Below are 14507 nucleotides of genomic sequence, written 5' to 3' on the forward strand. Positions count from 1 at the left end.
AAACTTCCTATATATTTCCCATCCCTTTTGTAGCTTTTCTTGGCATTGGCTCGAACAAATCCACCAAAACTTATATTGACTTAAATAGTGTTTTTTTTATTTTTTTATTTTACGCTTTAACCCTTTAAAAGAATCCAAGAAAATTTCTTGGAGTTACCATATACTGACAACCTGTAATTTTTTAATATTTGTGTGTACGAGGAGGAATAAGTTGTCTTTTTGTGGGGCGAAATGTACTTTTTAGTTACCATATATATTGGAGTATAAGCTGACCCGAATATAAGCCGAGGCCCCTAATTTTACCACAAAAAAACTGGGAAAACTTATTGACTCGAGTATAAGCCAAGGGGGGAAATGCAGCAGCTACTAGAAAATTTTAAAAATGAAAATGGTCAGAGTTTTTGAGTGCAGTAAATGCTGGGTGCTGGGGAAGGGGAGGGGGTGTTTTGGTTGTCTATCTGCCCCTTCCCTGAGTTTGAGGGCTGTTTTTTTTTTTCCCCACTTAGAATTCAACCTGGCTGAATATAGGGTATCTGCAGTGCTCCTATTGACCCCTTCCCGACGGAACAGGAACACTGCAGATACCCTATATTCAGTAGACCGGGCACTTTCAGACACAAGGAACCTAATATGTATGTGTTTCACAGTAATTTTTTACTTTTATATTTATTCTAGGGAAAGGAGGGATTAAGAACTTCATATTTATTTTATTTTTTATTATATTTTTTTAAAGCTTCTTTTTTTTCACTATTTAATGGCCGATTCTATACATTACTATTGCGGCTGGTCATAGACCCTCCCCCCCCAAAGAAAAAAACAATACAAAATAAATAAATATATATATATATATATATATATATATATATATATATATATATATATATTATTTTTATTTATTTATTTATTTTTTTGCTTGACTCGAGTTTTAGCCGAGGGGGGCTGTTTCAGCACAAAAACTGTGCTGAAAAACTCGGCTTATACTCAAGTATATACGGTATACCATTTTGGAGAATGTCTGGTGTTTTTAACACTTTTTATTAAAATTTATATGTAAAGCAAAATGAACTTTCGTTTTTATTTTGCGCTACAGTGTTTGATGTATGGCAAATATATTTTTATATGTTTGTAGATCAGGCATTTTAGGACTTGGGAATATATAACTTGTTTATATTTATTTCTGTTTATTTTTATTTCACATCTAGGGAAGGGGAAGTAATTTGAATTTTTAGTTTTTTTTTTTATATTTTTCAAACTTTTTTAAAAAAATGTTAAACTATTTTATTAGTTGTGGGCAAGTCCCATCGACTGCAATAAAACTGTATTGCAGTTTATGGGAGATTTGCTACATAGCTATTGCGGCTGTCAAGGAAATAGGATGGTTCCCCTGATCCTGAGCAGCAATGCCTGCGATCACAGTGAACTCTGATCACAGTCATTAACAGCGTAGACTAGGTAGCTATGGGGGTTGCTCTGCATCACCAACTATAAAGACCCAGTATCCACCGTAATAGTACAGCAGATATTGGGAACGGGGTAAAAAGGATTTTCCAGCTAGATAAAATAGATGATGTATCATAAGGATAGGCCATCAATGTTAGATTTCTGGCAGGCCTACTCTCGGTATCCCACCAATTGGCTATTTGAAGGGGCCACACTTCTACAACTAGGTTAATCCAAAATTGCTGCCCAGTAAATTATGTTTTCCACCTCTGCCTGACTTATAGCTGTCTGTAAGAAAATCTAAAAATTGGGCCTAACCGATGCACTTAAGTTTGATTTGCACATCCATAAATTATTAACGATAGATCATCTCCAAATAGCTCCATTGGTTTGTGGCTACAAAGGTATGTTTCTGCTATGCATCACTATTATTGATTTGGGAGGTATTCTGAACCTGACACACACCCTTTAACCCCTTAACGACCGGCCCATAGTAAAATTACGTCGGCACTTGCAGGTCCTTCCTGACTGCCCTATAGTAAAATTACGTCGGGCAGTCAGGGAAGGATTCCCTGTCAGTGCCGACGTAAATGGAGCAGATCTTAGCTGTATCTGACAGCTAAGACCTTGCTCCATTACCTCCCATCGGAGGGGTCTCCGATCGGGGTTTTTTAACCCCTTCAGTTCCGTGATCAAACATGATCACGGAACTGAAGCGGTTCCGTGACGGTGCCGGCCAAATCGGCACCCCCCACGGCGAGATCGGGGGGTGCCGATGTCACTAACATGGAGCCTGGGGTCTGGCCAGTGACCCCAAGCTCCAAGAGACCCCCAATACCTGGTTGATCCTGCCGCTTTAAGAGGAAGTCAGACGCAGGCAGCCCCTGCGTCTGACTTCCTCCAGACGCTGCAAGACACTGACAGCTGTGTCCTGCAGCGTCTAATACAGAATTAGTGATGCTTTTATCAAAGCATCACTAATTCAAGTTTTCTAAAGTAAAAAGTGCAAAAGTAAAAAAAAAAAAAAAAAAAAAAAAGTGAAAAATAAATAAATAAAGTGTCTGATAAAAATGAGTAAAGTTATAAAGCCCCAAAATTCCCTTTTTTCTATAGAAAATGAATTATATTAAAAAAAAACCTAAAAGTTAATAAAAACAATACATATTTGGTATCGTCGTGTCCGTAACAATCTGAACAATAAAACTGCAACAATATTTAATATATACGGTGAACGTCGGAAAAAAAACCCGGAAAAAACCCGCCGGAAGTAGTTATTTTTCACCATCTCACCTTACAAAATATGCTAATCGTAATCGTACCGAACCGCAGAATAAAGGTCACATGTTGCTTATATTGTACGCTACATGGCAAAAAATTTAAAAGGTAAAACTCCATGCCAGGATTGATTTTTCTTTAAAAAATCCAGCAAAAAAAGGGTTAATAAAATGTATTCAATAAGTTGTAAGCACCCAAAAATAGTGTCATTACAAAATGCATCACATCCCGCAAACAACAAGCCCTTATATGGCCACGTCACCAGAAAAATAAAGAAAATATAGCATCTAGTAATGTGAAGGCAAAAAAACACCAAAATCGCTAAATTATTAGAATACAACTGGCTGCGGCAGGAAGAGAATGTATAAGCTGTGCGAGCAAATATCAGCGGACACCCCAGATTTACAGCTTAGGAGGGAAAAGACACCAGAAGTGACCCCCAGAGTAACCCCCCCAATCATGGGACAATGTAGGGAATTTGGTGTCTGCAATGTCCTCTGCACTGCTTATATATTCCCCTTCGCCATCCGCTGTGCAGTCACGTCTGGGATACTAATACTCACTACACCCCCTGATCAATTCTTTGAGGGGTGCAGTTTTCAAAATGGGGTCACTCCTTTGGGGAATCCAGTTTTCTGGTACGTTATAGGCTCTACAAACATGACATGGCGTCCAGATACCAAACATCTGAATCTGTACTCTAAAAGCCGCATAGCGCTCCTTCCCTTCTGCGCCCTGCTGTGTGCCCAAACTGCAGATTATGCCCCATGTATGACACATGTATGACACTGGTGTACCCGTTATATCGGACGTAATGTCATATGTGGGTATAAACTGATATTGGGGCACAGCTGGACACAGAAGTGAAGAAGGGTTATTGGGTTTTTGGAGCACAGACAGTTTGGTTTTTGGATGCCATGACACTTTTGCAGAGCTGAAACGCCAGTAAAGTGGAATCCCCTGATATGAGACCTTATTTTGGAAACTACACACTACGAATCTCTGGAAAATTTCATTTTTAACTTCTCATTATCAGCCGCAATTTCATTTCTGGAAACCAAATAAATGCAACACTCAAGGGTTAAAAATGCTCACTACGCCACTTGATAAATCCCATCAGTGGGCTAGCGTCCAAAATGGGGTGACATGTCTGCGGATTCCACTTTATTGGCAATTCAGGGGCTTTGCAAAAGTGGCATGGTGTCCTAAAACCAAACTGTGCTCCAAAAACCAAAATAGCGCTCCTTCCCTTCTGTGCCCAGCTGTGCCCAAACAGCCATTTCTACCCACATATGGCATTAAGTCCGTTATCCGGGGTACACCAGTGTCATACATGTGGGCAAACACCGCCATTTGGGTACCCAGCAGGGCGCAGATGTGAAGGAGCGCTATGTGCTTTTGGAGTGCAGATTTAGATTGTTGGTTTTTGAACACCATGTAATATTTGCCGAGACCCTTAAATTTCCCCTACCAAATGGGGTCACTACTTGGCGAATTTCAGTTTACTGTCAACTCCAGGGCTCTGCAAAAACAACATAGCGCCCCGAAAGTCCCTCTAACTCTGTACCCCAATAGCTAAAAAGCACAGTGCTCCTTCCCTTCTGCGCCCTGCTGTGTGCCCAAGCAGCAGTTTACACCCACATATATAATTTTTTGCCCCTCGGGATGGCCCCTTAATAGTTTTAGGTGTGCAGGTCTCTGACAACACAAAGTGGGGGCAACGTATTGGGCACCGAAATGACATATTTCTTTAAAAATTTAAATTTTCATTTTGTACATTAATTTTTGGGAAGCATTTTTAGGCTCAAAATGATAATACCCCTTGATACATTCCTTGATGGGTGTAGTTTTTAAAATGGGGTCACTTTTGAGGGGTTTCCATTGTATTGATACTTTAGGGGCTCAGCAAATGCGACATGGCACCTGAAAACTATTCCAGCCACATCTGCCCTCCAAAAGCCAAATAGCGCTCTTTCCATTCTGAGCCCCACCATGTACCCATACAGCAGATTATGGCCACATATGGGGTATTGCCGTGTTCAGGAGAAATTGTGTAACAGACTGTGGGGGGACTTTCTCTCCTTTAACCCCTTGTGAAAATGAAAACTTTGGGGATAAAGGGACATTTTAGTAATTTTTAACCTACACATCCCTAAGTTAGTAAAATCTGTGAAACGGCTATAGGGTCAAAATGTTCACTATACCCCTCAATGAATACCTTAAGGGGTCTAGTTTATAAAATGGGGTCATTTATGGGGTTTTTCAATTGTTTTGGTATCTCAAATCTTGTTTGAATGTGCAATGGGCCTAAAATATCTGCAAACAAAATTTGTGTCTTGAAATCCAGTTGGTGCTCCCTTCTTTTTGGTCCCTGCCGTGCGTCCGTACATAGGATTAAGGCCACAAAGTGTACATTTTTGAACACGGGAGAAATGGGGCCATCTATTTTGGGGTGTTTTTCTTCATTTTCATGTGTTATGTGCAAAAAAACTGCCTTTAAAATTACTCTTTTGTGTAAAAAATATGAGAATTTTTTGTTTGACGCAAATTCTTTTAAAACCTATGGGGTCAAAATACTCACTATACCCCTCAATGAATACCTCAAGGGGTCTAGTTTATAAAATTGTGTCATTTATTGGGGTTTTCAATTATTTTGGTAACTCAAATCTTGTTTAAATGAGCAATGGGCCCGAAACATTTAGAAGCAAAAATTGTGTCTTGAAATCCAGTTGGTGCTCCCTTCTTTTTGGGCCCTACTGTGCGTCCGTACATAGAATTAAGGTCACAAAGTGTACATTTTTGACCACAGGAGAAATAGAGTAATCTATTTTAGGGTGTTTTTCTTCATTTTCATGTGTTATGTGCAAAAAAACTGCCTATAAAATGACACTTGTGTAAAAAATATGAAAATTTTTTTTGTTTGACGCAAATTTTCTCAAAACTTTTGGGGTCAAAGTACTCTCTATACCCCTCAATGAATACCCTAAGGGGTCTAGTTTATAAAATGGGGTCATTTATGGGGGTTTTCAATTGCTTTGGTAACTCAAATCTTGTTTGAATGTGCAATGGGCCTAAAATATCTGCAAGCAAAATTTGTGTTTTGAAATCCATTTGGCCCTCCCTACCTCTTGGGCCCTACTATATGTGCATACATAGGACTAAGGCCACAAAATGGACATTTTTTAACACGGAAGAAGTGGGGTGATATATTTTGGGGTGTGTTTCTTCTTTTTGATGTGTTGTGTGCAAAAAAACTGTCTTTAAAATGACATATATTTGAAGAAAATGAAAATGTAATTTTTTTCGTCATTTGTAATAATTCTTGCAAAACAATATTTGTTTGATCAAAATGCTCACTATACCCCTCAAAGAATACCTGAAGGGGTCTAGTTTTACAAATTGGGTCATTTAATGGGAGTTTCTGTCATTATGCCACCTATTCCTGTCTGCAAACATAGCTTGGTACAGGAAAAAATCACACACTCAAAATTTCCAAAATTTGCTTATAAACTTGATAAACTTGTAAATTGTCTAAGTTACTCAAATATGTTAAAATTATTTCAAATATGCTTGAAACACAAAAGGAACATTTGGAAATATATAACTAGTAACTTTTTTGCCCTGTATTATTGTGTATATGTGAGATATCGCAGCTAAAAATGGAAAACATTGAAAAATTTTCAAAATTTTCAGCATTTGCGAGTTTTTTAATAAATTTAAATTTTAAATTTTTTTATTTTCTGTATTTACATCTTAAGTCATCATTTTATTTGATACTTTGTTATGTAGTGAAATATTTTAAGCCTATAATTATAAGTCTAAGCTTAAATATGATCTGGTTAAAAAGATTACTTAAGATCAACTTTCTAAAGTTTTAACATGTATCTATAAATTGTTATTTCTTCTTGTGCTAATCTTCCAGGGGTTACATGATGTACTCTGTGATGAAATAAAGTGTATCAAATCATTGTAGCAGAATATTGCTTTCCTCTGCTTCTAGCATATAAATGCTAGGTTATCCTCACTGGTCCATTTGTAGAAAATGATAGAACAAGTGACATAGCAAATATAGGTAGCCTGGGAATACAGCAGATCAAATCCACAGTGGATGGAGAGAAACAAAATGCATCTAAACTTTGGCTCAGCAGTGAGATGACTAAACAGATCCTTCCTCAAAGGTCAATTGAACGTGAATGTTTCAAAAACACATGCCATCTTACTGTATGTCACGTGGTGATACATATTATAATTTGCCAATGAGATTTAGGATGCAAAAAAATATTGAAAAAATATGTAAAATTAACAGACTTCTATTTTTAAGCATTTATGTGTTTTACATACAGTACAGTTGGGTTCCGACATGTGATTATGTGAAGAAAATCATCACACGGACTACAAGCGGACATGCGCAGTCGGCTCTGCCCAGGCCCGATGCCTGGCAGAGTGAATGAAGAGCCAGAGGACGCCGCGGGGAAGCTGCACGGAGAAGACTTCTAAAGGTAGGAGAAGAATCAGCGTTGATTGGCTGACTGTATAGCATTCGGCCAATCAATGCTGGTTCTGCATCGAACTTTTACATTCGAACAGCGAGTGGTACTCGATCGAGTACGAGTATTTTGAATACGGTAGTATTCGATCGAATACCTACTCGATTGAGTACTATTCGCTCATCTGTAATGATTATCACAGGCATATTAAATTAATTCACTCTAGATTTACCACCCACATTTGCTGTAAATCATTTCAGATTGTGCCCCTTGTTTTTGTGTTTAGTTTATTAAAGCTACATCTCTCCTGATTCTTTTTTATACCTTTATTTATACATACTGTATTTAAAGGTTTCAATCATGTCTCCCTTTCCATTTTGTCCTTATGGATATACATATTTAAAGAGGACCTTTCATATCCTCAGATACACGCGGTTTTATATACGCCCTTCTGACAATGAACAGCTATCGGTAAATGCACCAATAACTCTTCACCCGGGGCATGTAACGGGAAAGCCGACTTGTTGGCTTTCCAGCAATATATTAAACCGTGTGTGCCCGAGGATATGAAAGGTCCTCTTTAAATCTTTATATAGAATATTTCACCATCTCTGCCAACTCCAACTTTGAAACTTCTTTCCATCCTTGAATAAGCTCTGCTCTACTGATTCCAGTGGCATTTTTTCTGTAGTAGCCTGTTGTTCCTGAGCAATCAGTGCAATAAGTTTTGATGCCTAATATGATACTTGCTGAAATCCAGGTAAATGATGTTGCTACACTCACTCAACACTATTGTTGCATAGTCAAGAAATCAATATTAGTTTTAAAGGATGTACCACTAGTAAAGTCATACTACTTTTCATTCAACACTGCTGTTTTTTAGGTGGACTTTCAACTTTTTCAGGAGGGTTTCCATTATATTTACTACTACTATCAAGGTCAACTTTTGTGCAGGTGACATTACCATGACAAAATAGTACTTTAACAGAGCTGGCATGGGGCTCCAGCACATAATGGGGCTTATTTCAGGATGTTAGGATGTCGCTGAATGAGTGAAGTGGAAGCGAAAGCGGTCATAGGCAGGAGCAGGGATTGGTAACTTGGGCCATGGCAAGGGTATTTGTTGGGTGAATCCTGGCCTAGAAAGCACCAATGAATAGGCCACACGGTGGCTCAGTGGTTAGAACTGCAGCGCTGGAGCCCTGGGTTCAAATCCCCCCAAGGGCAAAAAACCATCTGCAAGGAGTTTGTATGTTCTCCCTGTGTTTGCATGGATTTCCATCCCATACTCCAAAGACTTACTGATAGGGAAAGAATGTACATTGTGAGCTCTATGTGGGGCTCACAATCTACATAAAAAAAAAAAAAAAAAAAAAAAAGAAAGCACCAATTAATACCACTCACCACAGCTCCATTAGCAGTAAGGGGGTCACCATACTCAAGAGGTTACTTGCAGTCATGATTAACCTGGAAAATGTGATGCTAATATATATATATATATATATATATATATATATATATATATATATATATCAGAGCAAGTGTAAGAACTTAACTTTTTTTCTGATGACTATATGTTTTTTCCTTATCCTTTTCAGAATTTTTGCTCCTTTCTTCTTGTTTCTATATCCTTTTCTGTCTTTTGATTTCTGCTTGGCTGAAGAAAAGCTGAAATTGTTACTTTTCCAGACAAGTGACATCAAAAGTATCGGATGTGAGATGTAGTGTTCAGATTTCAGTACCAATGGAACTTTTGCTTAAGTAGAGAGAAAATTGCATCATTTTTATTAATTCATTTTGTTTTTCATCATAGGTTTTACCTCTCCACTCTGCACATGCTAAATGTTCATTAACAGAATTTATGGAGGTTAATAAGACTCTGTTTCACAGTGTAACATATTACAACTATACGTTACTGTATTTATCTTTGTGGGTGGTATATACGGTATGTGGACAAGTGTGATTCCTTTGTTCAGGGCTATTTTAAAGATTTTCTGTATCCTGTTTTAGCATTCAGAAATGTTCCTCTTATTACCTTTATTGCTTTCACGAAATGAAAATCTGCTTTGTATATTTGTACTTTGTCTGTGGCATTTCCAAAAACAAGAAATAGCAGAACTTAATGAGGGAATTTTATCAAGACTGGCATTTTCTATGCTTGATTTCCCCTGTGCTAGAGTGAGAAGTCTCTGACTTATTAACAGGTTCATGCTGTCATGGATGTGAACCATAATTTATATGAGTTTTAGGTGTAAATTATAGTAAATTGACCAGGCTGTGGAAGGTCAGGCTCCTCCAGCATGCACTCTTTAAGAAAAGTGGTGTGTGGGGTGCAAATGTATCAAAAGTACATTTAGGTAAAAAAAATAAAAAAATAGTTGTGCTCCAAAATGTCTCAGAATGTCCAGAGTACATTAAATGTATAATGTTGGTTTTCTTATTAAAACATAGCTATTACTTCTACATACTGTAGAACCAATAATTGACATCATATATTATTTTGAAGCATTTGACTCCATGTGGTTCCATTTGGGTATTATAAAGCAGATGAATATTTTCAGCACTGAAATAGGATGCTTTTTATATATTAGCTTATAATCACAGTTCTTGGATTTATACATTATGGTCACCAGGAAAGTAATGATGTCCCCTAGATACTACAAGGCAAGTAATAATGTCTCCCAGACAACTACTAATGTCCCTCAGAGGCTTCCAAGAAAGTAAAAATGTCCCCAATGACCCCCAGGCAAGTAATAATGTTCCCCAGTAACTCCCAGGCAAGTAGTAATATTCTCAGTAGCCCCAGTAAAGTAATATCCTCCAAGAGTCTCCAGGAGGCCCCAGATAACAAATGATGGCCCCCAGTGTCCACCAGACAACTAATAACATTTCCCAGTAGGCCCAGGATTACCTCCAGTGGTCCTCAGGTAAGTAATAATATCCCCCAAGCAACTAATAATGTTCCCTTGTGGCCCCCAGCCTAATAATAACTTCCCCAGTGGCCCCAAGGCAAGTAATAATGTTCCCTAGTAACCCCCAGGCATGTAATGTTCCCCTGTGGCCTGCAGCCAAATAATAATGTCCCCAGTGGCCCCCATGCACGTAATAATGTCCCACAGGATTCCTCAGGAAAGTAATAATGTCCCCCAGACACTAATAAACTCCTCCAGCAGTACCAGGCAATTAATATCCCAATGTAGCCCCCAAGCAAGAAATAATGTCCCCTGACAGCCCCCAAACAACTAATAATGCCCCCCAGTGGCCCCCACACTGTAGTTGTGCTATATAAACAAGAAACAAATAACACTTACCCATAATCACTTCCCAGTAGCTTTGAGGTTCTGCTTCTTCTCTGCAGATCGATGCAGCCGATCTTCACCAATCATCACTAGCTAAAGCCTTCCTGCTGCACTTTTCTATGCCGATGTAGCTAAAAGGGAACATGCTTACTTTTCCTTACCAGATTGTCAAGGCACCCCGGTTTGGAAACGCTGCACTGGGAAATTTTTCAGCACTAAGGGCATTTTCACATTACAGAATTTGATGCTGATTTTGAATGGATTCTGCCTCAAAATCTGCTCCAAATTCTGTCTTAATTCTGCTTCCCACTGGATTCAATGGAAGGCAGAAATCAAAGCAGGATGCTGAAAAAATAAGTGTACTGTTCAATTGTGCCGCAGATTCATTGCGGAATCTGCAGCATTAGCCACTTTATGGTTTAAGCTCTGCTTCGGATTTCCATCATGGGATGCCAGAGGGGCAGAAATGGAAATAGAATTTGAAGTGTAAATCCGGGGGCCACTATACATCTACATTCAAATATTACCTTACATGCAAATAGTACCTTATACTTGCTTGCAAAATCCTAAAATGTTGCTAACAATTTCTCTCAGTAGTTGCCTATTGCCTAGCCTTTGTCTTGCCGTTCGTCAAGAATCCGTTTTTCAAATGGACACAAAAGTCCTGCATGTAGGATTTTTTGTCCGACTTCTGACAAATTAGGTGTAAACGGACACATACAGACAATAATGGACCCAAGATAAAATCCCATTGAAATGAATGGAAGTATTAACAGATTACCAATGGTTTAGCTAGTGTCCATTGCTAAAATTTTGTAACGGACAATAGCTATGGACACTGCTTATGGTCACCAATGGTAGTGTGAATGCTCTCTTTAGCTCTGTGAGCAGGGTATATGTGACCACACAGCAACAAATCTCAGGCAGCAACAAGATGCTACAAAATGATTGTTTATTGTGGCCAATGCAGTGTGGTTTAGAAAATGGAGCCCAGGTAGGAAGGATACTGGTTGGCCGGACATGGCACCTAAATGTGATATCAGCCTCCTATTGGTGAATTCATATGTTCCCCTGTGGTCCAGTCTGGACCTGCGTAAGTCTAAAGATACATATGGAGTTTTATTGTTGCTTTGCTGCAGTTTTTTGAACCAAAACTCATTAGGGAATATAGAAGACGACTTATATTGCTTCTTCATGCTTAAATACTACAGCAAAATCTGCAACAAATAGGGTTGAGCGATCGGGATCAGAAAAGATCAGATCGCGATTGGAATTCTTATCCCGATCTTTTTAGGTGGGATCGAGGTCGGAGGTTATTTCCCACAATGCTTGGCTACTGGCCAAGTATTGTGGGAAAAGCTAACAATGAGATGAGCGAGTACTATTCGAAACTGCCGTTTCGAATAGCACGCTCCCATAGCCTGTGCCTGCATCCGGCCGCTTAACCCCCTGCGCGCCGGCTGCGTCCATTCATTCCTATGGGAGCATACTATTCAAAACAGCAGTTTCAAATAGTACTCGCTCATCTCACAGCAGCGCAGCACAGAGTCATTTACCGCAGCCTGCCACTCTTCTGCTTCGTCCCTCTTTTACCATATACTCAGCTTTGCTACAACTGAGATGTAACAGAGCCGAGTATACAGCACAGCAGGGAGCAAACAGAATAACTCCTGTGCTGAGTATACGGTAAAGCAGGGACGAAGCAGAAGAGTAGATAGACAAGTCAATGTACAGTAATGCAGATGTAGCAGAGTCCAGTATACGGCACAGCAGGGAGGTAACAGAATAGTATAGTTCACTAGAAACAGAATAGTCCACTTACCTGCACAGATCTGCTGCCACTCCCCATTTTTCTCGCTCCTCCTCTCTCATTTACAAGCCTTCAGAGCACCGTGCACACCCTCGCCTCCCTAGGCTAGTGTTAAAGATGCTTGGAGTAGGCGGGGCTTGTTGTGGATTAGGAGAGTGTGGACAGGTACTGGGAGGAGAGACGTGAGTGATGCACTCACATCTCCCCGTCCTGTACCCGCCCACACTCTCCTAAGCCACAATAAGCCCCGCCTACTCCAAGCATCTAAACACCAGCCTAGGGAGGCGGGGGTGCGCACTATGCTCTGAAGGCCTGTAAATGAGAGAGAGGAAGAGCAAGAACAACGGGGAGTGGCAGCTGCAGCGATCTGTGGAGGTAGGTGGACAACAGGGGGGGCTAAGTAGCCAGAGGATTTTTTTTTTTAATCACTACACATCATGGAGTCTAAAAATTAAAGCGTTACATTTTTGGATTCCATGCTGTGTAGTGAATAGGATCATTTTTAAAATCTGATCTTCGATTGTTAAAAAAATCCCATTGAATTGGGATCAGGATCAGGTTCAAATGGAACACATAGGGTTGTCCCCACTGATCCTAACATGATGGAATAGCCTGATGTAGTATTTTCGAAACACGTCAGCTAGTCAGCAGTGTTTGCTACTGAGATTTTGTCCATAACTGTACCATCCACATGTCTACAATTTGAATTTTTTGAGTTAATAAAAGAAGAATTTTAATGAAAGTGGATTTCGCTGGACTTCATACTTACCGCAAGCCTATATGTGTGATCACATTCCGAGCCAGAGGAATTTCCAGAGGACACGTGCGTGTTTCCACTGTTTGCAAGTGAGTGTTCCATTTTATCAAAAGAAACTTACATTGAGGATTGAATGCTGACTATTTTTCATCTGAGGGCTGTGTTTTCCTTCCGTTTTTTCCCTTATGAGTATCTTCTAGCCTGGTGACATGCCATTATGTCTTGTGATGGGAAAATCTCTATTTAGTAGGATGATATTCAGTATAAAATACTTTCTGTATGTTTTCTCATTAATCTGGAAATAATTCTATATTCTAACTATACTCTTTATATACTCTATCATCACATATACCGCATTATACATTACACTTACTCAGATACTTGTACAAAATTTGCAGTATTAGGTTATTTATTCTCTTCCAAGCATTTATTACATACAGAACATCAATATGGTTTTAGTAATATAACAAAAATGTAAAAGAGACTGACTAGTTAACACAGATTTTACAAGGATTACTAGGCTTTATTTCACAATGGTAGTCTCAGAAAAAGGAAATACATAAAAAATTAAAATAATGCTAACACATGTCTTAACCAGAAATTACCCTATGGCCCAGGAGAGATCTAGTACACACACACCTTAGACCTACCGCCATCATTTTACAGCATTTTGAGCCTACCCTAGTGTCTATTCGTCTTAATATGGTATTGTTGAACTTAATTTTGGAACGTTTATTTAGAAGTTTTATTCCTATTGTAGCACGTGTGTATAACTTGTTTTCCTAATGCTATGATGATTATATATGATCTACTACTATGTCTCCACCATACCTTTGCCATAATCTTTGTTATCACTCCAATTCTACATTAGTCTACCTTAACTATTTGTCTTCAGTACTTTATAATCCCTAAGTAATCATTGATTCCATATTCCAAATCCTGACCAGGGTGAACTGGTTATTCAGGATTCGGGGCAGGACTCAAGGCCCTAGCTTAAGGTGTCTTATAATCCGTCAATTCAATGCAACAATGGTTGATGCTATAAGTTGACTCATTTAGAGGAAATTGATGTCAAGAAGGAAGTGATGTTCACAAAAGGGGCTTTCTGTTATTAAACTTATGGTGACCTGGGGATTACTTTATCAGATTCACTTAAAATGGGTAGATTTTATCAAGCAAACCTTTTAAATGCAGATCCAGCAAAAATGAAAGAGATACATACTGCTCAAAAGCAATGTTTATCATGACTGTGATCGGTAACTAGAGGTTCTTGACCAAAACTATTCCATGTCCACCCCAGTTCCTGACCTAGAAATATTCATTCCTCTTTACCTTTTTTGTATATAAAGAATCCTAAAACCTCCATGGCTTTTCATACCTATGTTGTGTTTCATGCCAATGCCAAACTATTGTGTTCATGGATTAACTATATTTTAGAA

This window comes from Leptodactylus fuscus, chromosome 1, assembly GCF_031893055.1.
Source record: "Leptodactylus fuscus isolate aLepFus1 chromosome 1, aLepFus1.hap2, whole genome shotgun sequence".
Classification (NCBI taxonomy): Eukaryota; Metazoa; Chordata; class Amphibia; order Anura; family Leptodactylidae; genus Leptodactylus; species Leptodactylus fuscus.